Source organism: Mixophyes fleayi, chromosome 9, assembly GCF_038048845.1.
Source record: "Mixophyes fleayi isolate aMixFle1 chromosome 9, aMixFle1.hap1, whole genome shotgun sequence".
Classification (NCBI taxonomy): domain Eukaryota; kingdom Metazoa; phylum Chordata; class Amphibia; order Anura; family Limnodynastidae; genus Mixophyes; species Mixophyes fleayi.
Genome location: NC_134410.1, coordinates 115,305,751 through 115,328,987, shown reverse-complemented (window position 1 = coordinate 115,328,987; position 23,237 = coordinate 115,305,751). Strand labels below are relative to the sequence as shown.

General features: G+C 45.1%; 1 long non-coding RNA gene across 1 annotated transcript; it reads right to left on the bottom strand.

Moving 5' to 3' along the window:
* Positions 1-1,214: 1,214 nt before the first annotated feature.
* LOC142101693 (uncharacterized) lies at positions 1,215-23,166 on the bottom strand. The gene is made up of 3 exons (XR_012679129.1): positions 22,914-23,166; positions 2,536-2,640; positions 1,215-1,699 (listed from the first exon to the last, which is right to left on the bottom strand). It is a non-coding gene; the product is annotated as an uncharacterized LOC142101693 (long non-coding RNA).
* Between the last annotated feature and the right edge of the window lie 71 nt (positions 23,167-23,237).

The following is a 23,237-nucleotide window of genomic DNA, read 5'->3' as shown; positions in this document are numbered from 1 at the left end:
CAAATGCAGACATGTAATGAGGACCATTTCAATATAACAAACTCTGACCACGCTTTACTGTTCATTTAAAGTAAACAATTTAGGTTATGTTATAATTCCTGGGTATTAAGAGAGGTCTAGCCCTCGTGTTCAATATATTACCAATTTTACAGGACAGCAGATGCCCCACACAATATTATAAAGAATTCAATGCCAATAAATATTGCCTGGATTTTAAGCACATTTTTTTTTGCTTAGTATAATATGAATATGCAATAAACATTTCTACTTACATAAACACATTTTCCTCAATCTGAAGTGTGGTATACATATGTTTTGTTTTTACATTGTGGTTGGATTTTTTTTGTGCAGTGTTTTCAATTTCCCTTGCACCCTATTAATACACGATTTAGCTAATAAATATTTTGAGTTTTTCCCCTCGATTTCTCATGTTTATTTTCATTTGTATTTAATTAAGCTCAGACATATTCTTGAATTGTCAACTTGAGCTGTACAACTAAAAAGAAAAAACCCCAATACATCTGAGGGCTTGATCCTGCCCCAGTGCCATTGCTAATCCACCGTTGCCTCGGCACGGACATCCTGCAGAACGCAGCCAAATGGGCTATTATTTAATCATTTTAGTTAAACTTGTCATTTTGTACTTTAAAAGGTTAATCAAAACACAGGGTGACACAGGGTCGCGCTTAGTTATGTGACCTATTTTGCTACTAATATGTCTTGCACCCCCGGGCATATTTTCTTTTGCCCGCTCTGTGAAACGGTTCGTCGTCTGCAATCCATTACCCAACGTGCCGCGGGAGCGGTCGCGAAGGAAAATCCAAGTCGCAATCAGTGAACTTCTAAAAGTTGTTGCAGAGATATAAAGGAATAAATATTCTCAGATTCACCAAAGATTGTTAGATTCAGTAGTAATTCAATATCAGTAGAATATCAATAATCTTTCTCACTTTGACCAAAATCAAAGCGATGACAGTTGATAAACTACGCATTCTATAAAAGTGGGGGAAAAAAATCAAATTTATAACATATTCTAATCAAAAGGATGCAAAAACTTTTTTTCTAGTTGTTAAAAAACTTTTCCCTTGCTTTCTAAAACAAGTAGACTTTTATAGTTCTCTTTAGAAATTATAACAACAACACTTCTTTAATTTAGAGAGCCGATTCAAACAGAAAAAAAATATGTAAAAAAAAACAAACAAAAAAAATACCTAATGCGCATTTTATAAAACGGACATTATACCGTGGCGCTAACAAACCACGCCCACTATTTACACATTAGCATAAAAAGAGGTGGGTCTGGAGGAAACAATGCATAACTTTACAGAATACAGAGTGTGAAAAAGGACAATTTCCATTCCTACAGTTTTATAGATTATTCCCTATAGTGGTGGGAAATATTGTCGCCATTTCTACGTTTTTGCTATATACACAATACAACAATGTTAATAAAGCCATTCTAACTTGGGTTTTAGAGGTTTCAGAGTGTGGTTTCATTCCCTTCAATTTCTCTTATTTGGATGGTTTGTGGGTACGTTCCAAGTACAAGCACCAAAATGGCATTTTTGTGTTACAGCCCTCTCCATGAATTCAATTGGCAGCCAAATAAAAGACAAAAGAAAATCCTAAAATGTGCAGCAATTTACCACAGCATGTTGCAATTTATAAAATTGTGAGGTAAATTAAAATCCAGTCATTTCTGAAAAACAAAGTCAGTCAGGATTTTGTTAAAAAATAATATATATATGGCAAAGACAGTATCCCTAATGCCTGTCCTATTCACAAAAACATGCTGTAGATTATTAACATGTGTGCTCAGTTACCGATCTCGTCATAATTTATAAAAATATTTTATATCAGATAATTCTCACGTTGAGGTGTCCGTCGCCTTCACCTATGCTACAATTCCGAGAAATATTTTCAACTACAGGTGAGACGTCGTAGTATAAATAAGAATGCAATAGTTGTTTCTTATTTTACAACTTCACTATATGTATTGCAATATGTGTAGTCTTTTATCTCAAAATATGCAATACATTATCAGAATGTGAAATCATTTCTCAGAACATGTAGTAATTCTTTATTAATGATCAAACTGTGTGGTCTTGTATTAAAGCTCTGCTTTAGCACCTCATTTTTTTTTACTGGCAAACCATAAAAAAATTGGAATACTCCGCAAGTCTAGCTATAAATAACCGGTATTGTTCTGGAAAAAAAAAATGCACACTGACTCCTCAAAGTATTTAATAATATACATATTTGCCTTTAAATTGGAAATATGGCACAGGTTTGTAAGATATTTCCTGCGACTTCCTGTAAGATAAACCGACCAATCAGAAGTCCAATTTGATCAGTCTAGTTAAAATAATGAAATCAAATGCATCTCTGGTTGCTATGGAAGTACAGAGTATTAGTGCTTTTAAATGAAGTGAACTGTAGGGTTAAAAAGTATTACAACGGAGGTGATAAATCGGGCAATTTAATATGTTGACGCTATATAAATAAGAAGAATAATTGTATTAATAATAATTTCACCTTTAATGCTCAGTCCTCTCTTCAGCAGGTCTCAAATGACTTCTCATGCCGCAATATGATGAGACTGTCCTACTTCCATCATCATCACAGATGTTGTATCTCCACCTGGTGACAGAAAAAGAAGATTACTGTAGTTTCTCAACGACAAAAAAAAACCTCCAAAAACTATAATATATGTATATAATAAACAAACTATATAATATATGACATCGGTTATATTTTCCAACGACGTCAACACCAAAGTGTCCTTAGTTTTGAAAGATTATTTTTTTTAATGCCCACCGCGTACTTTTACAAATGTGCTACAAAAAAATGAGTGAAACATGAAAATTTAGCCACCTAGTATGGTACACTGTGTGTAAAACTATTATACTGAGGTAAAAAAAAAATTTTTTGAACCATGGCAGGAACTTCCCAACTTAAAAGTAATGGACATCACCTGCACTGAACTGGCGTTAAAAGCTTTTACTGTATTTTATTTTCTGCATAATTTTTGGAAAAATATTTCTTTGAACCATAATTATGCAAAGTCTGGCCTTCTAATGAGCAAGAAAAATATTGAAAAAAAAATGTATTTAATGTTCGCAAATGACACAACACAATTTTACTGCTTTGGTAACGAACAAAGGCAGGAATTTTTTTTTCCCCAAAAAAATGATGCTTTCATTTCTTTTAATCAAATTTAGCTTGTATTTTTGTTGTCGCAAGCTGACATGTGCTAATATGGCTGGTGTACGTCACTTTCAATTTGCTCAAAGACGCTTTTTTTTTTCTGTCAAGGTTTAAGATAAAGTACAAATGTTGTGCGGAGGTAACAACATTAGCGTAGACAAGCGGCCTTTCATTTTCATTTTTTTTTTTTTCTGACGGGAAACTGAAGTTGGGTAGTACAGGTTTACTTTACAAGTTTCAGATTTCCACGCAATCCCGGCTTTAGTGTCTTTATATTAAACAGGAATAACTGCTTATGAAGGCTCAGACTCATGTTTGCTCACAACAGAGATTTTAGTTTCAGGCTTAAAGGGACACAACCCTGTAAGAAAAAATAAAAAAATGAAAAAACATATTCTACATATTATTCGAAGGCTCTCATCTGAGTTTTTTTTTACCTTTCGGACAGGTAAAACAAAAAATCAATGTATAAAAAAGACAAAAAAATAAAATGTTTTGAATAATGGGAAGTGGAAATAATTTCCGCTGTACATTTTTTTTTAAAACTATTCCCTTTTGTAGAAAGAGATATTGTGAAAACGTTCCGTCTTGCATTATTCACGCGTTTGATTTGTGTTTCGTTCCCATCATTCGTTACAGGTTTACTTGCAGTATCTGACTGTGAGTCACACTTTGAAATAAAATACTGTTGGATTCCATTCAATCTATTTCCACATAGTTCTTTTAAAATAATTTTTCTTTGGTTGAGGCCTGTGGACAGGCTATAAAGTTGCTCTTCACATGCGTGTTGGGGCATCTGCAGACCATTCGTCGTTGCCGATGTACATGTAGTAATAGCCCCGGCTCATATAATTAATGAAAATTTTCTTCAAGACTTACAATAGTTGCCAGCTTCATATTAACTTATATAACAAAATAAAAAAAATAATAATATAAATTCAAAATCAAACAGATCTTGTACACACAAACTGTCGTACCGTAATAATTCATAGTACCAATACTTAGGTATCATACAGACCAATGCATTTGTTATGTGGATGCACGAGCTAGCGAATGTTCGGTATCCTTATTGCACTTCAAATACATTATTCTTAACGGAATTAGGTTAATTGGCAGCTGATAAAACCCTAGTTTGTGTGTGTATGTTAGGGAATTTAGACTGTAAGCTCCAATGGAGTTTTTTTTTTTTTTGTTGGAAATAAAAAAGTGCGTCAAGGTAAATGAGACCAAATTTAAAAGTGTGAGTATAAATGTTTTCACAAACACAGGAGGAATGCCAGCGATTCAGTGTTACGGCCCTGGGTGATATTGTACTCATATTAAAGGTAACGGAGTACCTAGAGAAACTCTAACACCAATGTCAGATGTTTGGAAGCTGTGTAGAACGCACAACTGTAAGAGAAGACTTGGGTGTGTACAGCGCATGGACCGACTAGATGACTTACACAGCACAAAATATTTTACAAGTAAGGTTTAATGACATTTAACTGGCGCATAAAATACTTGTAGTAATATGAAGTGACAGGTGGAGGAGGGCGCAAATGGAAAGAAGAGAAGGTAAGGGTAAAAAAATGAAAAAGCAAAAAAAAAATAAGAAAAAAAATGTAGAAATAAAATTAAAGTATAAAAAAGGTAAAAGATATATTAAATTATAGTAAATAAAAAAAAGATCACTCAAAGAAAAAAAAAAGGAAAAAAGGAAAATTATTAAATGATTCTGATGGATGACTTTTCTCTAAAAACACAACAATATCAACATTTGAAGTTGACACAATACCTTTCTGACCAAAATATGCAAAATATACAGCAATAATGTCCACACTCCACATAGGATAATGTAGAAATCCACATAATAATGTCAAATGAGGTATTTGTAAATTCTCACTATTATTCAGCCATAAGATAGCCATCCCCCAGGCGTCCGTCATAGATATAATTGTTATAATTATAATTGTTAGAAAGTATATTAGGACTTTCTTCTGTCTCGGTCTGGCAATATGTACTGCACCCTCGGTTGGATAAAATGACAGTGTATAAAAGGCACATCTACACAGAAAATTCCACGTGTTCTTGAGTGCGCCAATGCTAATAGCGGCGTCAGGGGACAAACCTCCGTGATGTACACTTGCTGTTGAGGTAAATTTAAAATAGATCTCCTATGTGTCACAGTCTTTCCATAAATATCCATTTTTTCCTGCAGTCATACCTCAGAGAATTCTGAAGTGAAATATATGTACAAGTCAGGCCTCACCCCTGATTTGCCCATGGTTCGCATTGTTCCATAAGACCGTTAACGTGCTGCTGAGACCTACTTTCTGGCCATCTGGTGACATTACAACTATGGTGTCCATGTAGAACAGCCCAATAGCTGGTATTAGACCCCAGCAGCTCTTCCACGATTCTCCTAGTGTTATAGCATGAGCGAACATGCTCTAATATAAGAATAGATCATAGTTATAGGCACAGCAGGAAAATCTGGAAAGGCATACATCAGCCTCTTCACATGCCATCAGATCTCTCCACATGCCCTTTGGCCTCCAAAATGCCATCAGACCTATCCACATTACATCAGATCTCCCTACATGCCCATCGGCCTCTACCCATATGTCCCTTAAATGCCCATCAGACCCACATGCCATTGTGGGCAGCACGGTGGCTCAGTGGTTAGCACTTCTGCCTCACACCACTGGGGTCATGCTATAATTGGGAGGCTAGCTGAGTAGATTTTGATGTAAACTCCTTGTGCTGCACTAATTGTATAAAAAATAAATAAATCCCCATTATGGAGAAAATCAAAATAATCACAAAACAAATGAAAATGATACAGATCACTGAGCTTCGAAACATCTCTGGATATAAAGGAGTTAACACAATTACATGAATGTGTTCCTAGAAATGTTTACTTTATTCAAATCCTAAAAATGATGCAGCGGACACAGATCAAACTTTTAAGTAACACGGTTGTCCAAGAGCTTTATCCACACACAGCAACAGAACAGTGCCACCTAGTGGTTAATTGGTCTTAAAAGATATTTACAGGACTCGTTTGTCATTAGTACATAATGCTAAAGAATCCCTCAAACATCGATATATAGATTTGGAACAGGTTAAAACTTCAATCAAATCACTGGGTCGATGGCTACGTACATGTCCCCAGTATAATCTTCAATAGACCCTGATTCAAACTCGAAATTTGCAGCTTGCTTTTGCCTTGTGTGTTAAAATTAGTATTTTTATTTTTTTTTATTTTAATACAAGGTTTTTAAAATAATAGAAAGAAATTTAACTTTTTTTTTTTTGAAATTCAAACAGTGAACACTACTGTTTAAATTTCGATATTTACCACTAAGGTACATTGTCCTCCGTTTATGTTTAAACATTGTTAAAATTTAAGCTCAAAACATTCAGTATTCACATGCGCTATCCAGTTCGATCACGGTTGAACCTGTTTGACTTGCTTGAATTTACATTGATTTATTGGCTATTTGACCACTTTTTGTTATGTATTCAAGAGTTAACGTTGGATAAGTCGTAGATTTCTCCAACATTAACCTAATTTACTGAGCTTACACATACTTGCCTACTTTCTTCAGCTCTCTTCCGGGAGCCAGCCAGTGGAGGGGGGCGTGACGGCCAAAATTGCGTCATTTTGGTGCCGCCCCCTGTGACGTCATGACGCACACGTGTCATTTGACAGCGGGCCAAACGCCGCGATTCACCGGGAATCACGGCATTTGGGATCTAATTCTGCCCACTTCACTAGGAAGTGGGGCACTTCCTAGTGAAGTGGGCAGAATTCGGGGGATTGACACACTCGCCCGGGAGTCCCTCACAAAATGCGGGAGTCTCCCGGACATTCCGGGAGAGTTGGCAAGTATGAGCTTACCGCTGTCCCCACAGATCTCTATGGGGACTGCAGCATTTGTTAATTTATTAAGCTGCGAAAAGCAAGTAACGGCATCTCAGGATGTCATTACCGGACATTTTTAATGAGATCCAGCTGAAGCCTCTGTGGCTTTGCTGGATCCCTCACTGTGAAAGCGATTGCCTGGGGGAAAAGATGGCACCAGGATGCACTATGAGAAGAAGGGTGGCGTAGTGGTTAGCACTTCTGCCTTACAGCGATGGGGTCATGAGTTCAATTCCAGACCATGGCCTTATCTGCGAGGAGTTTGTATGTTCTCCCTGTGTTTGCATGGGTTTCCTCCGGGTGCTCCGGCTTCCTCCCACACTCCAAAAACATACTGGTAGGTTAATTGGCTGATAACAAAATTGACCCTAGTCTCTCTCTGTCTCTGTATGTGTGTGTATGTTAGGGAATTCAGACTGTAAGCCCCAATGGGGCAGGGACTGATGTGAGGGAGTTCTCTGTACAGCGCTACGGAATTAGTGGCGCTATATAAATAAATGGTGATGGCAATGTTTCTGGAAAACCTTGGGTGCTGGCATTCAAGTGGATGTTACTTTGACCACCCACCAAAACATTGTTGCAGACTAAGCACACCCCTTCATGGCAGCGGTGTTCCATGATGGCAGTGGCCTCTTTCAGCAGGATAATACATCCTGCCACATTGATCAGGAATGGTTTGAGGAACACGACAAAGAGTTCAAGGCGTTGACTTGGCCTCCAAATTCCCCAGATCTCAAGTCCGAGCCATGGAGGCCTCACCTCGCCACTTACAGGACTTAAAGGATCTGCTGCCAACGTCTTGGTGCCAGATACCACAGGACATCTTTATAGGTCTTGTGGCGCCCACGCCTCGACGGGTCAGAACTGTTGTGGCAGCATGTTTGGGATATACACAATATTAGGCAGTTGGTTTTAATGTTGCGGCTGATTGGTGGATATTTATATCTACATCTATCTGTTTCATCAATGTTTTAGAGGCCAGCTTAGAAAGCCAATTGCAACGATTTACTACATGACTTAGCTACCACCGTGCGATATCATCATATCTTTATTGAGCAATTTGTATTAAGTCGCCCGCTAAACAGATAACAGGCTTGATAGCATGTTTCTTTTATTACCACCATGCTACAACATCTGCTCCGCAGCGCCTATCTATACCAGATGGGAGTTATTATCCTAAACGCTGTATTAAGTACAGTTGGGTTGGTGGTGTATTTTACGGCCTTCACTGATTAAGGCAGTTTGGATTCTGGCCAGTCCCCTATTTTATTTCATTTTTTTTTTTATTCTATAAAAATTTAATATGAGTAGAGCAGGAATTATTTTTTTTGGCATAAGAACTGGTATTTAATAGGTCCTTGTTTTTTCCCCGTTCCTGTGCCACTTCGATTTTAAGCAGGATCCTTGTTTTGCCTTTGCAAGTGGAAATGTTCCCCTTATCTATGCACACAGGAGGCAGACATTTTGGGAGCTTAGCAAAAATGAATCAGTACATTGGGAACTGGTGACAATGCTGAGGCAACTGTATGTTTTGTTTTATTAAAGCCTGAGGTGTGTGCTCCAAACCACCCAATGCAGTACAGTGAATGTGCTGGGAGCTTGGGACGTTTGACCCTTCCGAAAATGGAAAGGGACCCGTTACTCCCCATCCCCCAGGAGCTAAAAGGCCCCAGAAAGAGGCAGGGGTCAACAGGTCCCCCTTTGCCAGACCTTGACATCCCTGACCTCCGGAGTCAAAAGGCCCCTTAGGAAGCAGGGGTCTTCGGGCCCACCACCACTGCAAGGGCCTGAAGATACTTGTCTCCCCTAAGTAGGCCAAAGCTTTTCCTAGGGGAAATGGTTCTTCATCTCCTCCCACAAGGTGATAGCAAAACTTAGCCCAAAACTCTCTACCCAAACACCTCAAAAACGTGCCAAACATGACAATACAAACGTAACACATGAAAAAAAATGCTAGGTGCTTACTGCTGGTGTCAATAAATAATTAAGTGCCTATAGGCCCTTGCCCAATGGCCGGTGGGGATAAAAGCCAAAAGGCCACGAAAACGCTACGATAAATTAGTGAGACTACTACACTGGACTAATTAACATTTATTCTAATCCATTTTTTTATTATTATTATTACTATTTTTTTATAACACCTGTTGAGGGGGTGGGCAAGGTGTAGGACAGGTCACGTGCGCTGGTAGATAGATTATGGCAGGAGTGGAGCTACAGACCAAGCGCAGCAGAAGAAGGAGGAATTGGATCCACTGACAGCGCTGGAACGCATGAAGCTGAAAGCCTTACGGTTAGTGTGTGTTTGTGTGAATGTATAGAGCACCGTAATGTAAGGTCTTTTTTTGAGGGTGTCTATCAGCGGGGAAAGTTGGCCTGAAACAATTGGTCGTGGTGCTTGGTGAGGTATACCCAGAGGTACTTAATTTTTTGTGACTGCCAGCAGAAATGGTACTCTTGACTGTAAAGTGTGTAGTAGTGGTTGGGGGATGTTTAGTGGAAGTGCTTCCATGTCATCTGTGTTATTTTAAAATTTGATAGTTGGCCATATTCATCGATTGCATCTAATACAATTGGGATGGAATGTTGTGAGTTAGTTAGTGTGAGCAGGGTGTCGTCCGTGTAGAGGGCCAGTTGGTGATTGTGTCGGCTAACTCTAATCCCGGTGATGTCAGAGTGGTTGCGGAGTGAGGCCGATAGGGATTCATTCGCTAGTGCAATAAGAGGGGGGGGGGGACACAAGTGGATTGTTGGTAGGCTTTGAGGAACAGGTGAGTTTTGAGTGCCCGTTTGAAGGAGCACAGACTGGGTGAGAGACGGATGGAGCGAGGGAGGTCGTTCCAGTGGAGGGGAGCAGCTCGGGAGAAGTCTTGGATTCTGGAGTGGGAAGACGTGATCAGAGTGGTGGAGAGGCGACGGTCATTGGCCGAGCGCAGGGAGCGGGCAGGGGTGTGAGTGGTGAGGAGGTTGGAGATATAGGGGGCAGTAGACTGGGAGAGGGCTTTGTAAGTGGTGGTGAGGAGCTTGAAAAGGATCCTGTAGAGGAAGGGGAGCCAGTGTAAGGCAAGGCAGAGAGGGGAGGTGGAGGAGGAGCGGCGTGAGAGAAAGATGAGTCGGGCGGCCGCATTGAGAACAGAGCGAAGGGGGGCGAGGTGGGAGAGGGGGAGGCCAGTAAGGAGAAGGTTGCAGTAGTCGAGGCGGGAGATGATGAGAGCGTGTATGATGGTTTTGGTGGCATCTTGTGAGAGGAAGGGCCGGATGCGGGTAATGTTACGCAGCTGGAAGCAGCAGGTTTGGGCTAGAGATTGGATGTGGGGGACAAAGGAGAGAGAGGAGTCAGGGGTGACACCCAGGCAACGGAGCTGGGTGACAGAGGAGATGGTTGAATTATTAACCACGATGGAGAGGTTGTGGTGAGAGGGGAGCCTAGGGGGAGGGAAGACAATTAGTTCAGTTTTAGAGATATTAATTTTGAGAAAGCGCGAGGACATCCAGGAGGAGATGGCAGAGAGGCAGTCAGATACACGAGAGAGGAGAGTGGGAGAGAGATCAGGAGAAGATACGTAGAGCTGAATGTCGTCAGCATAGAGGTGATACTGAAGACCGTAGGAGGAGATGAGAGTCCCGAGTGAGGAAGTGTAGAGCGAGAATAGTAGGGGGCCGAGAACAGAGCCCTGGGGGACACCAACCGGGAGAGGGGAGGGGGTGGAGGCAGAGCCAGATGTGGAGACAGAGAAGGTGCGGTTGGCGAGATAAGAGCAGAACCAGGCGTGGACAGAACCAGAGAGGCCAAAAGAGAGAAGAGTTTGCAGAAGGAGGGGGTGATCCACAGTGTCAAAGGCCGCAGAGAGGTCGAGGAGGATGAGTATGGAGAAGTGACCCCTGGATTTGACTGAGAGGAGGTCGTTGGTGACTTTGGCCAGGGCGGTTTCGGTAGAGTGGAGGGGGCGGTAGCCAGATTGGAGAGGGTCGAGGAGGGAATTGTCTGAGAGGTAATTGGTGAGACGACAGCAGACTAACCGCTCAAGTAATTTGGAGGCGTAGGGGAGAAGTGAGATGGGGCGATAGTGAGCTAGTGGGTGATTTGTTGCCCACTGATTCAGTGGGAGGAGGAGTACATGGATTAGATTTGTGAGAGTAACCTGAGGTCTCATGGGAAGCGAATGTGAAGGTCAGTCTTGAAACCAAGCTAACCTGAACATATTTCTAACATTTTACAATATAAACAGATATACAGTTCCTAGAGAAAATTCAACATTCAATTTCGAACAACATCTGAACTGTAAATATGGGATGAGGATGAGCCTGCGACCTAGAGGATCTGAGCGGCGGATGTGCACAGGTGGGGTACTTGGTATAAAGTGGTAGAAGGGGTGGTGATCAAAGGTACAGATCAAAAACACTGACACATGTTAAATCATACTGTTCCATTCCCCCAGGGCCAGCAAAGCTGGAGTAATGTGCCGCATGGGAGCGCGGGTAAGGCGGCTGGGGCCAGGGGGAGGGAGGGACAATGCAAAACAAGAATCATGTACTGCAGTTATGAAGATACTGTAAAAACCAGAGTAAATGCGTATTAATGTCCAATCTGACACAATGTAGTAGCTTTTGTGAGTATCCACTGTACCTGCAGTAGAGAGGGAGAAAAAAGGAGAGGAGAGACAAAGGAAGGAAGAGACAATCTGAGGACTGAGGCTAGTCTGTTGTGTTGGGGATGCAGGGAATCTGGTCGCAGGTCAATCCCAGGAGTAGATTACGCTGTAGGCCATTCTGGCTGAGGAAGTCTTTCAGGGGAAGAGGTATCCATGGGGGCTCTGTGGATGGGGTGAGGGGTATCCCAATGTCCTTGAGAGCCTCCAGACCCTCTTCCGGAGTTCTGATCCTGTAGGAAGTGCTGTTGTGGGTCACTGGGAGATAGAATGGAAAACCCCAGCGGTAGTGATTCTTGTGGTTTCGTAAAGCCTTAGTAATGTTAATCAGATATCTTCACTTCTGGAGTATGGTTGGTGCAATGTACTGGTAAATCTGCAGACTGCTCCTCGACTAGAGGACTACTGGAGCGATACGGACTAATGTCAATTATTGTTCCTTTGTCTTAAAGAAGTGGAAGCGAACTATTACGTCTCTTGGTGGTTGATCTCCTGGAGGTTGTCAGACGCCGTCTCCGTGCTATGCCTGCCGCACAGAGACGGACGTCTGCTTCTGTGACTGAGCGCTCGGTTGCCAGGCAACCGAGCGTACTTCCGGGTCAGCGGTCGCGCGTTCCGTTGCTAGGCAACGGAACGCTTCCTAGTAACTCCGGCGGTGGTGTTTAGCGTCACCACCGCCAGTGATTGGTCTGCACCTGTATAAAAACCTCACTCTGGCACATGGAGAGTGCCAGAGTATTAGGTCTCATCCTAGCTCCAGCGTTCCTGTGTACCGTTTCCAGCGCTTCCTGTGTATTACCCGGCTTGTTACCGACTACCCCTGTTCTGTGCTCCCTGTGAACTTGACCTCGGCTTGATATTTGACTCTTCCTCCTGTGCTTCTGACCTCGACCCGGCTTCCCTGACTACGGCTTTGAACTATCCCTTGGACATCTCCTGAATTCACGGTTTGGACTGGGCCTGTACGACACCGCTTTCATCTACTGCTTCACTGATTACTCCCTTAGAGGACCGCGACCTGCGTGTTCCCGCAGCTAAGACCACACTTCCTTGCGGGGGTCCCTGGTGAAAACCAGGAACACGTTAGACTCCGCACCTCTTGGGTGAGTAGTGCAAAAATCAGTAAGCAAATACCCTAAATCTGTGACAGAGGTCTAGTCCTCAGCGCATGGTATGCCCTGTCCTGTTGGAATCTCTCTACTGGGCAGTCTGCCAGACATTGTCGGTAGGGACCCTTCAAGTAAGGTGGAAGGGAGTCCGGCTCAACTGATTCAGGGATGTTTCTGAAGCAGGGGTTGTTGCGCCTCGTGCGGTTTTCAACGTCTTAGAGGTGCTCCTTCATCAGCTCAATGTCAGTGTATACAGCAATGAAGTCACGTTGGACCATTTCCTGGTATTGACAAATGTCATCCACTTTGCGCTCCAGCTCAACTTTGCGAGTGCCTATTGAGGTTATCTCTGTTTTGAGATCTTGCATCACGGCCCGCATTTCTGATTGGTTCGCGGTTTGAATAAGCTTCATGAGCTCGGGGGTGAAACATATCACTCTGCAGGTGGCAGGTTCATCTGTAACCGAGTCTGAGACTGGAGCAGAGTGCGTTGGTAAAGACACGCAAGTCTGTTTTTCACGTCTCCTGAACATGGCTGGTGGGTGTGGAAGAGCAGATTGTTTAGCTTTGTGCGACATAACTGTACACTTGTGAAAACTGAGACGATTCAATTGAGAGAAGAGAACGTAGTAGAGTCAAGATTGGTCCTGGTTTTGACATGTAACAGGGAAAGTTCACTAGAGTGTCTGGGTCCTCCTGTATATACTGGGGGATCAGTCATGGTGCAGAGGTCCAAGATGCCTGGAAGGGCAACAGAACGGAGTAATGTTCAAAAGGAGGTGAAGCAGGTGCTCTGAGGGATCTCAGTGGTAGCAGATATCAGTAGTTCCAATTGAGACCGTGGAGTGGGGTGCAGGACTAGATTTGGCCATATGGTAATAGATTTGCACTGAACTATGGAGACGGCTACTGGAATGTCGTGTGTCCTGAGAGCTCCAGGTGACACTACAGCAGTTGTCTAGAGTGAGCCATCAGCAGTTAAAAGGCGAGTGCTGGGACACAGGGGCCGTTATTTGGCCGATGCTAGTGGGATACTTTTTGGCAACGGGAAAGCAGTGGGGATCAGGAGCCGGTATTACACTCTGCCTGAGCACGGCAAGTGGGCAAAATTCTTATTGATATTAGGAACCATTAGATTGTTTCTGGATGTAGCTTTTAGTTAACAAGTGCTGAATACTGCAGGAATAAGAGGTCTGTGCATGTCTTTGGGTAATGGATACAGAAAACTTTTGAAGTATAAATCAGCCATGTGCATATGCTACGCCTGGAATCCAGGAAGAACCAGCCTAGATCTCATAACAGGTCACAATGGTGGGTTTTGAAGTTGCACAGGCAAAACGGCAGATTGAGTTATAAAATGTATCAAGCTTTCAAAAGTGAATAATAAACTACATCCCCATAGTTTATAAGAGGTTTTAGCATAAGTTGTGTGATGCACTTTCTGCCCACGGGACTAAGAGAGTATTTCTATAGAGCAAGCTCTGTTTGGATGCCAGGTTGTCTACATAAGTGACGGATTGGCAATAGAGTAGGCCAGTAGACCTGTAGTCCCATGGTGTCAAGGGACCACCCGGGAGCTGCAATAAGGCTGCCTGAACTGAGTAATTTTTATATATATTTTTTTTCTCAAATTTCTGTTTTTGTTAGTTCATTTATCACCATATTTGGGTCATCTGGACTAATGATAACGTGCCGCGCAGAGCCATCATAACACAGCACGCGAGATCAGACCTGCAGGAACTTCCTCCCTGGCAGTCTGTCGCACTGCAAACAGTCTAGTGGTGAGATTAAAGGGTGAATTAATGTGGGTGGAGGCATGATGTCAGCAAAGATAATATGAGGGTCAACGTGAGGGGCATTATCTGGGAAGAATCATCAGAAAGGCATGATATGCAGAGATAAATTAGGGAGGGTGTCATTATAGCAGGTAGTATTAAAATGGGGAGAGGGGCATAATATGAGCAGAATCAATAAAAGGGTGCCATGATATGAGGATAAAGACTAGAGGGGCGGCATGATAGAGGAGAGAATGAATACAGGGGCAACATTGACAGAGGAGAGAATGAATACAGGGGTGGCATGATAGAGGAGAGAATGAATACAGGGGTGGCATGATATGGTGGAGAACCAATACAACGGTGGTCAATATATGAGGATAATCAATATGGAGGGAGCATGATTTGGAGAGAATCAATATGGGGGGTGTGACTGGATCACTATTTTACTTTCGGTAAAAATTTATTTAAAGAAAATAGTGCAGGGCACTTATTTATGTAATTGCACGTACACTTATTTTTGATATTGTGTATATTGTGAGATAGGAAATCATTATCTCTGAGACCAGGGTAGAAAAGTTGATTTTTCTGTTTAACCTTTCTATAGGATATCCCTATTTCTGATGTATATATCTGATACAATGAGCCTGTGTTTACCAAGTCTTTGGTGTATTGTGATGTGGGGAAGTAGCTTGCTTTGGGGGGGGGGGGGGTTTGTTGTTCTGTGGAAATGTGTATTCAGCGACTGTCTGAAGTATTCATGCCAGTCAGACCTTTTGACTTGCTAGTGAGTCTCCTGCCTCTGAAATAAGATCTAGGAAATCACAGCAAAGTTTTTAAGAATTTCATAGCGAAGTATAAATATTAGTGGCTTTGCAATGCATGTAAATCCATGTTTGTGTAAATAGAGTACATCCTGATTCTAAAAATAGACTATTTCGGAACTGTATAAAAGATGAACTGTGTGAGCATGTAATGTATCATTCTGATGTTCCATCTGACCTGACCACTGATATCTTAAATCAGTGGAACTGTCCTTGTCCGGACACTTGAGCAATAAACATCACTCTGCTTCAAAGACCTGCTTGACAACTTCTTCAATATTGCTGTAATCCTGTGACCTGCCGATTAGACCCTAAATCTAATCCGTTCTCTGGCTGTTTGAGGTTTGGACCCAGCTCTCCAGTACCACCGCTCTGCCTGCTACCTGCAGCTCTGGTCAGTGTGATAGGCCAGGGAGGATCCATCCACAGTAACACGGATCCATAGTAAGAGGTCCGAAGTTACCATCCCAAGTGTACCAGCATGGGAGTACACTAGCAGTGACAGTTACCCAGAAGGAACATGGTTCTGAGCGCCATAAAGGAGCTCAGTGGTGGCAGCATTATAAGCTCCTCCTACTGCAGCAAGAGGGCGCATTTGGGATAACGAATGGGAACGGTGGCAAAGTAAGCCCAGCCGGTTCCCAGCAGCAACAGACAGGGTGGCATAAGCGGTCCATCCTGTCACAGGGGGTATTATATAAGGCTAGATATAATTCAGGTCCAGCATGGTATAATGAAAATCAATCCGGAGGGGGCATAATATGGGGAAGAATCAGTCATGGAGGGATAATATATAGGGAGACAGAAATACATGGGATCACAGGCACAATGTGTGACAAGGAAAGGATTGGAAGCACAGGGCCTGATGCAAAACAAACAAAGGAATAAACTTGCTCCTGGACAAATCATGTAATGCAAGAGGTGCAGTTTTAGCATGAAGGGAAATACTGGCTGCTTCTGTACACAAATACCGGACAGCTTTATTTTTACACTGCAATTTATAGTCCATCTCCCACTTCCAAATCTGTCCACATATTGTAAATCCCCCTCCCGGCCTCCAGCGATGCAACATGGTTTTGCCAAGATGCAACTATGGTCATTTGCACTGCTCCTAACTCAGTATCGGGAGCACAATGTCTAACAGGGAATGGTTCCCTGTTCTCTATATTGTGTGGTGGTCAAAATAATGCTCTCTGTATTATGTGTCAGTATGTAGGACGCTCTCTGTATTGTATAGCTGTTAACTAGAATGCCCTGTGTATTATTTGGTGGACACAAGGACACTCTCCGTACTGTGTGGTGGTCACTAGGGCGCTCTCCGTACTGTGTGCCGGTCACTGGGGCGCTCTCCGTACTGTGTGCCGGTCACTAGGGCGCTCTCCGGACTGTGTGCCGGTCACTAGGGCACTCTCCGGACTGTGTGCCGGCCACTAGGAAGCTCTCCGGACTGTGTGCCGGCCACTAGGGTGCTCTCTACGGAATGCGTGGCGATCCCTAGGGTGCTCTCCGGACTGCGTGGCGGCCCTTAGGGCGCTCTCCGGACTGCGTGGCGGCCACTAGGGCGCTCTCCGGATTGCGTGGCGGCCACTAGGGCGCTCTCCGGACTGCGTGCCTGTCACTAGGGCGCTCTCCGGACTGCGTGGCGGTCACTAGGGCGCTCTCCGGACTGCGTGGCGGTCACCAGGGCGCTCTCCGGACTGCGTGCCGGTCACCAGGGCGCTCTCCGGACTGCGTGGCGGTCACTAGGGCGCTCTCCGGACTGCGTGCCGGTCACCAGGGCGCTCTCCAGACTGCGTGCCGGTCACTAGGGCGCTCTCCGGACTGCGTGCCTGTCACTAGGGCGCTCTCCGGACTGCGTGCCGGTCACTAGGGCGCTCTCCGGACTGCGTGCCGGTCACTAGGGAGCTCTCCGGACTGCGTGCCGGTCACTAGGGCGCTCTCCGGACTGCGTGCCAGTCACTAGGGCGCTCTCCGGACTGCGTGCCGGTCACTAGGGCGCTCTCCGGACTGCGTGCCGGTCACTAGGGTGCTCTCCGGACTGCGTGCCGGTCACTAGGGCGCTCTACGTACTGTGTGGCAGTCACTAGGGCGCTAATGTTTACAAGTAATCACAAGGTCACTAGGGCGCTCTCCGGACTGTGTGCCGGTCACTGGGGCGCTCTCCGTACTGTGTGCCGGTCACCAGGGCGCTCTCCCGACTGCGTGCCGGTCACTAGGGCGCTCTCCGAACTGCGTGCCGGTCACTAGGGTGCTCTCCGGACTGCGTGCCGGTCACAAGGGCGCTCTCCGGACTGCGTGCCGGTCACTAGGGCGCTCTCCGGACTGCGTGCCGGTCACCAGGGCGCTCTCCGGACTGCGTGGCGGTCACTAGGGCGCTCTCCGGACTGCGTGCCGGTCACCAGGGCGCTCTCCGGACTGCGTGCCGGACACTAGGGCGCTCTCCGGACTGCGTGCCTGTCACTAGGGCGCTCTCCGGACTGCGTGCCGGTCACTAGGGCGCTCTCCGGACTGCGTGCCGGTCACTAGGGCGCTCTCCGGACTGCGTGCCGGTCACTAGGGCGCTCTCCGGACTGCGTGCCGGTCACTAGGGCGCTCTCCGGACTGCGTGCCGGTCACTAGGGTGCTCTCCGGACTGCGTGCCAGTCACTAGGGCGCTCTACGTACTGTGTGGCAGTCACTAGGGCGCTAATGTTTACAAGTAATCACAAGGTCACTAGGGCGCTCTCCGGACTGCGTGCCGGTCACTAGGGCGCTCTCCGGACTGCGTGCCGGTCACTAGGGCGCTCTCCGGACTGCGTGCCGGTCACTAGGGCGCTCTCCAGACTGTGTGCCGGTCACTGGGGCGCTCTCCGTACTGTGTGGCGGTCACTAGGGCGCTAATGTTTACAAGTAATCACAAGGTCACTAGGGCGCTCTCCGGACTGTGTGCCGGTCACTGGGGCGCTCTCCGTACTGTGTGCCGGTCACCAGGGCGCTCTCCCGACTGCGTGCCGGTCACTAGGGCGCTCTCCGAACTGCGTGCCGGTCACTAGGGCGCTCTCCGGACTGCGTGCCGGTCACTAGGGCGCTCTCCGGACTGCGTGCCGGTCACTAGGGCGCTCTCCGGACTGCGTGCCGGTCACTAGGGCGCTCTCCGGACTGCGTGCCGGTCACTAGGGCGCTCTCCGGACTGCGTGCCGGTCACTAGGGCGCTCTCCGGACTGCGTGCCGGTCACTAGGGCGCTCTCCGGACTGCGTGCCGGTCACTGGGGCGCTCTCCGTACTGTGTGGCGGTCACTAGGGCGCTAATGTTTACAAGTAATCACAAGGTCACTAGGGCGCTCTCCGGACTGTGTGCCGGTCACTGGGGCGCTCTCCGTACTGTGTGCCGGTCACTAGGGCGCTCTCCGGACTGCGTGCCGGTCACTAGGGCGCTCTCCGGACTGTGTGCCGGTCACTGGGGCGCTCTCCGGACTGCGTGCCGGTCACTAGGGCGCTCTCCGGACTGCGTGCCGGTCACTAGGGCGCTCTCCGGACTGCGTGCCGGTCACTGGGGCGCTCTCCGGACTGCGTGCCGGTCACTGGGGCGCTCTCCGGACTGCGTGCCGGTCACTAGGGCGCTCTCCGGACTGCGTGCCGGTCACTAGGGTGCTCTCCGGACTGCGTGCCGGTCACTGGGGCGCTCTCCGTACTGTGTGGCGGTCACTAGGGCGCTAATGTTTACAAGTAATCACAAGGTCACTAGGGCGCTCTCCGGACTGTGTGCCGGTCACTGGGGCGCTCTCCGTACTGTGTGCCGGTCACTAGGGCGCTCTCCGGACTGTGTGCCGGTCACTGGGGCGCTCTCCGTACTGTGTGCCGGTCACTAGGGCACTCTCCGGACTGTGTGCTGGTCACTAGGGCGCTCTCCGGACTGCGTGCCGGTTACTAGGGTGCTCTCCGGACTGCGTGCCGGTCACTAGGGCGCTCTCCGGACTGCGTGCCGGTCACTAGGGCGCTCTCCGGACTGCGTGCCGGTCACTAGGGCGCTCTCCGGACTGCGTGCCGGTCACTAGGGTGCTCTCCGGACTGCGTACCGGTCACTAGGGCGCTCTCCGGACTGTGTGCCTGTCACTGGGGCGCTCTCCGTACTGTGTGCCGGTCACCAGGGCGCTCTCCGGACTGTGTGCCGGTCACTGGGGCTCTCTCCGTACTATGTGCCGGTCACTAGGGCGCTCTCCGGACTGTGTGCCGGTCACTGGGGCTCTCTCCGTACTATGTGCCGGTCACTAGGGCGATCTCCGGGCTGGGTGCCGGTCACTAGGGCGCTCTCCGGACTGCGTGCCGGTCACTAGGGCAGTTTTGAAAGCCACCCCCAATAAGAGATACAGAGGGCACTGGGACAATGGAATCTCTTCTTGGAGGTAAAGGCCTAGTGTTCTCCATGAGGCATTGATGTGACTAAGGATAACTGTGCTGTAACCATTCAGACATTTGTGTTGGCCCTGCCTACAGTTCACTTGGTTCCGCCTACATGAGGCCACTTTCAGAATTGTTTCCAGGGCCACAATCTGCTCCTGCCGATCACCGATCTACATATTTCAATGACATGGCTGTGATATATGGAGTACGCATTTGTAGCAATTCCGTCATCAAAAAGTAGCTGGCTACAATGTCGTTCAGCAAACGGGTACGTTTGCTGTAATATTATTTAGCGTGGTATAGGTTATTTAGAAAGATATCCTCGTGCCTCCAATTAACCCTTTTAAAACAACATATATTTAAACAGGTGCACATTAGCTTAATTTATTTCGTCAACACTGATTACAGGACAGTGTCCTGTACAGTGGTCAAAGTGGACATGTAGAAGTGGCGGTATGAAAAGTAATGGGAATGTAAGTGAATGGAAATTGGTAGTTTTATAATGAAGGCAGCGGGAGAAGTAGCGGTATGACATACCACCGTATACACCCCCATACATTAATAATTATATATATATATATATATATATATATATATATATATATATACATATCATGTTTTTCATGTTAATGAACTGTAACTAGGAATAGTTGTCTCCATCCTAAACAGTCTGCCCTTTCTAAGGCACAACAGTACCCAACTTGTCCCAAACAGAGATACTAGATAATTTTTAACCAGTTTAAAATTCAATCATATTCATTGGATCAACTCCACACATATATGTGTTTGCGTGGGTTTCCTCCGGGTGCTCCGGTTTCCTCCCACACTCCAAAAACATACTGGTAGGTTAATTGGCTGCTATCAAAATTGACCCTAGTCTCTTTCAGCCTCTCTCTCTCTCTGGCTGTGTGTGTATGTTAGGGAATTTAGACTGTAAGCTCTAATGGGGCAGGGACTGATGTGAGTGAGTTCTCTGTACAGCGCTGCGGAACCTGTGGCGCTATATAAATGGTGATGATGATATTAACGGTACAATCCACTATGGACCCCAATTATAACATTTGCGGATTGGGGGTCACTGTTCGCTTTGAAATGAATGTCTTCTTGAAATATATTTAATTAAGATAAAAGTATTCTAACATTTAAAAAAAAAAAAAAAAAATCAATCTGTGTACTCTACTGTAATTGCAATTCACTATTTGACGTTTGCAATAAACTAAACCGCCTAAGTTATTCAAATGTAATAAATAGAATGTGTTTGAATCTGTTCTACTTGGTCGCTTCCTTCTTTAACCAGTTCTGAAATCAGAGAAATTACAATAATTTTTTTTAACGGATTTAAGGATTGAATCACGACTGATTTGTGCATCTAGAGTCCTAAATGTTAGTATATAGCAAAGTGTCGGTGTATTTCTGGTCAGGTAATCCTGGTAATTTACAGGACTGTGGGGAAAATACTATATTGCTCCTTGGGCACTGAATAAATAGCTGGAACATATATTTACCTACACATCTCTTCGCTTCAGAAAAGGGTGTTTACATTTTTTATTACAAGACTTATTCAATAGTTTGAATTCCCCGCAGCGTTAAAACTATTACGCTGGATTTCAGCTCGCGGCTCCCTGAGTCGCAAGCTGAAATACAGCGAGAAAACTACCGTAATAACAGTATTTACGCGCACTATTACCGTAATAATGGTAATAGTGCGCACACCGCGAGATTTTTGGCTATAACGCCAACAATTGAATATGCCCTATAAAGTCTGTGGTCACAGAGAGCATTATTTGTATTATGAAGATACATGTTAGAGAATTATCAACACTGGAGATTGTTTAATAAGATACAGCAGAATCTGTATTCACCTGGATAAGCAAAAACATCACATATATAAATTCACTGCACTTTATATTCACACTGTGCATTATTTTTTTTTTGTTTTGGGCTTTTTATACATTGTCACTGGGATAATCATCCACTCCACGCCAAGGGGGACATGCAATTAGCCGTGAAGTGTCCTCCGCAGAGTCCGTGAGACACTTTGCGGCGGAGATTTGACAAATCTTTGTCTATAATTTATAATCACTAAATAGGCAGTTAGCCCATTACATTTTCCTAAATTGAGGAAATTTTAGTTATCAGGAATAATACTCTCTTGTTTGAAGGCACCAATACCATCTAAATAGTTGAGATTGAATTTGATAACACTTTTAGGGGCATATTCAATTCTTTTTTTTCCGCGCCACGGAAAAACCATTACCGTTAATACAGTAATAGATAGCTGGATTTCAGCTCGCGGCTCAGGGAGCTGAAATCCAGCGAGTAAATTAACGTATTAACGTTTTTTCCGCGCACGATTACCGTAATAACGGTAATCATGCGCGGACCCCAAGATTTTCGCCGTTTCCGCCGAGAATTGAATATGCCCCTTAATGTGAACATACAAGCTAGTACTAGGTCTATAAAGTTGTATGATAAATATGTATATGTTTGTTCTGTATTCTATTTACTAAGACATGGTTGCACTTGTGCTCCGCTAATATATGTTTTTAAGTATTTTTTTTATTGTAAACAGCCCTTAGGGCTAAATTTACTAAACTGTGGGTTTAAAAAAGTGGAGATGTTGCCCATAGTAACCAATCAGATTCTAGCTGTCATTTATTTAGTGCATTCTAGAAAATGACAGCTAGAATCTGATTGGTTGCTATAGGCAACATCCTTACTTTTTCAAACCCGCAGTTTAGTAAATATACCCCTTAGGCTCATTTTACAGTTACCTTTCAGTTCTATCGTGCAGCTTAATCGCCCGCCATTCCTTCCTAAATACTTTCAAATGTATAATAATCACCCTCAACAACACAAAGCTGGAAGACCTGTCCCATTGTGTGCAGACCTAAAGCCAGGTAGTGAGGTTATGTTAAATAGCTGCAGGAAGCAAATATATTGTTGCTATGCGATTGAACTATTATAATACAATTAAAAAGCCCAGCTCAGTAGCTTTAAAGTTTAAACAACCTGCAAAACAGCAAATGTGTAGAGAGAATGGAGCCTGTAAATCTACTTACCATCCTCAGCCCTGCATTCCACAGTCACCCCTGCAGTGCCCTCTGCTGGACAGAGACTGTATTTCACAGTCATCCCTCCACTGCCCTCTGCTGGACGGAGAGTGTTATTTTACAGCCGTCTCTCAGCTGCCTGCTGCGGGACAGAGAATATAGTAGCCATCTCCCTATTGCCCTCTGCTGGACAGAGACTGTATTTCACAGTCATCTCCCCATTGCCCTCTGCTGGTCAGACTGTATATGGCAACCCTGCCGTCTTTCGCTACGGTGAAGCTAACGCCCTCTACTCTCTGGACCTGTTTCGTCGCCACTTCCGCTTCCGGTTGT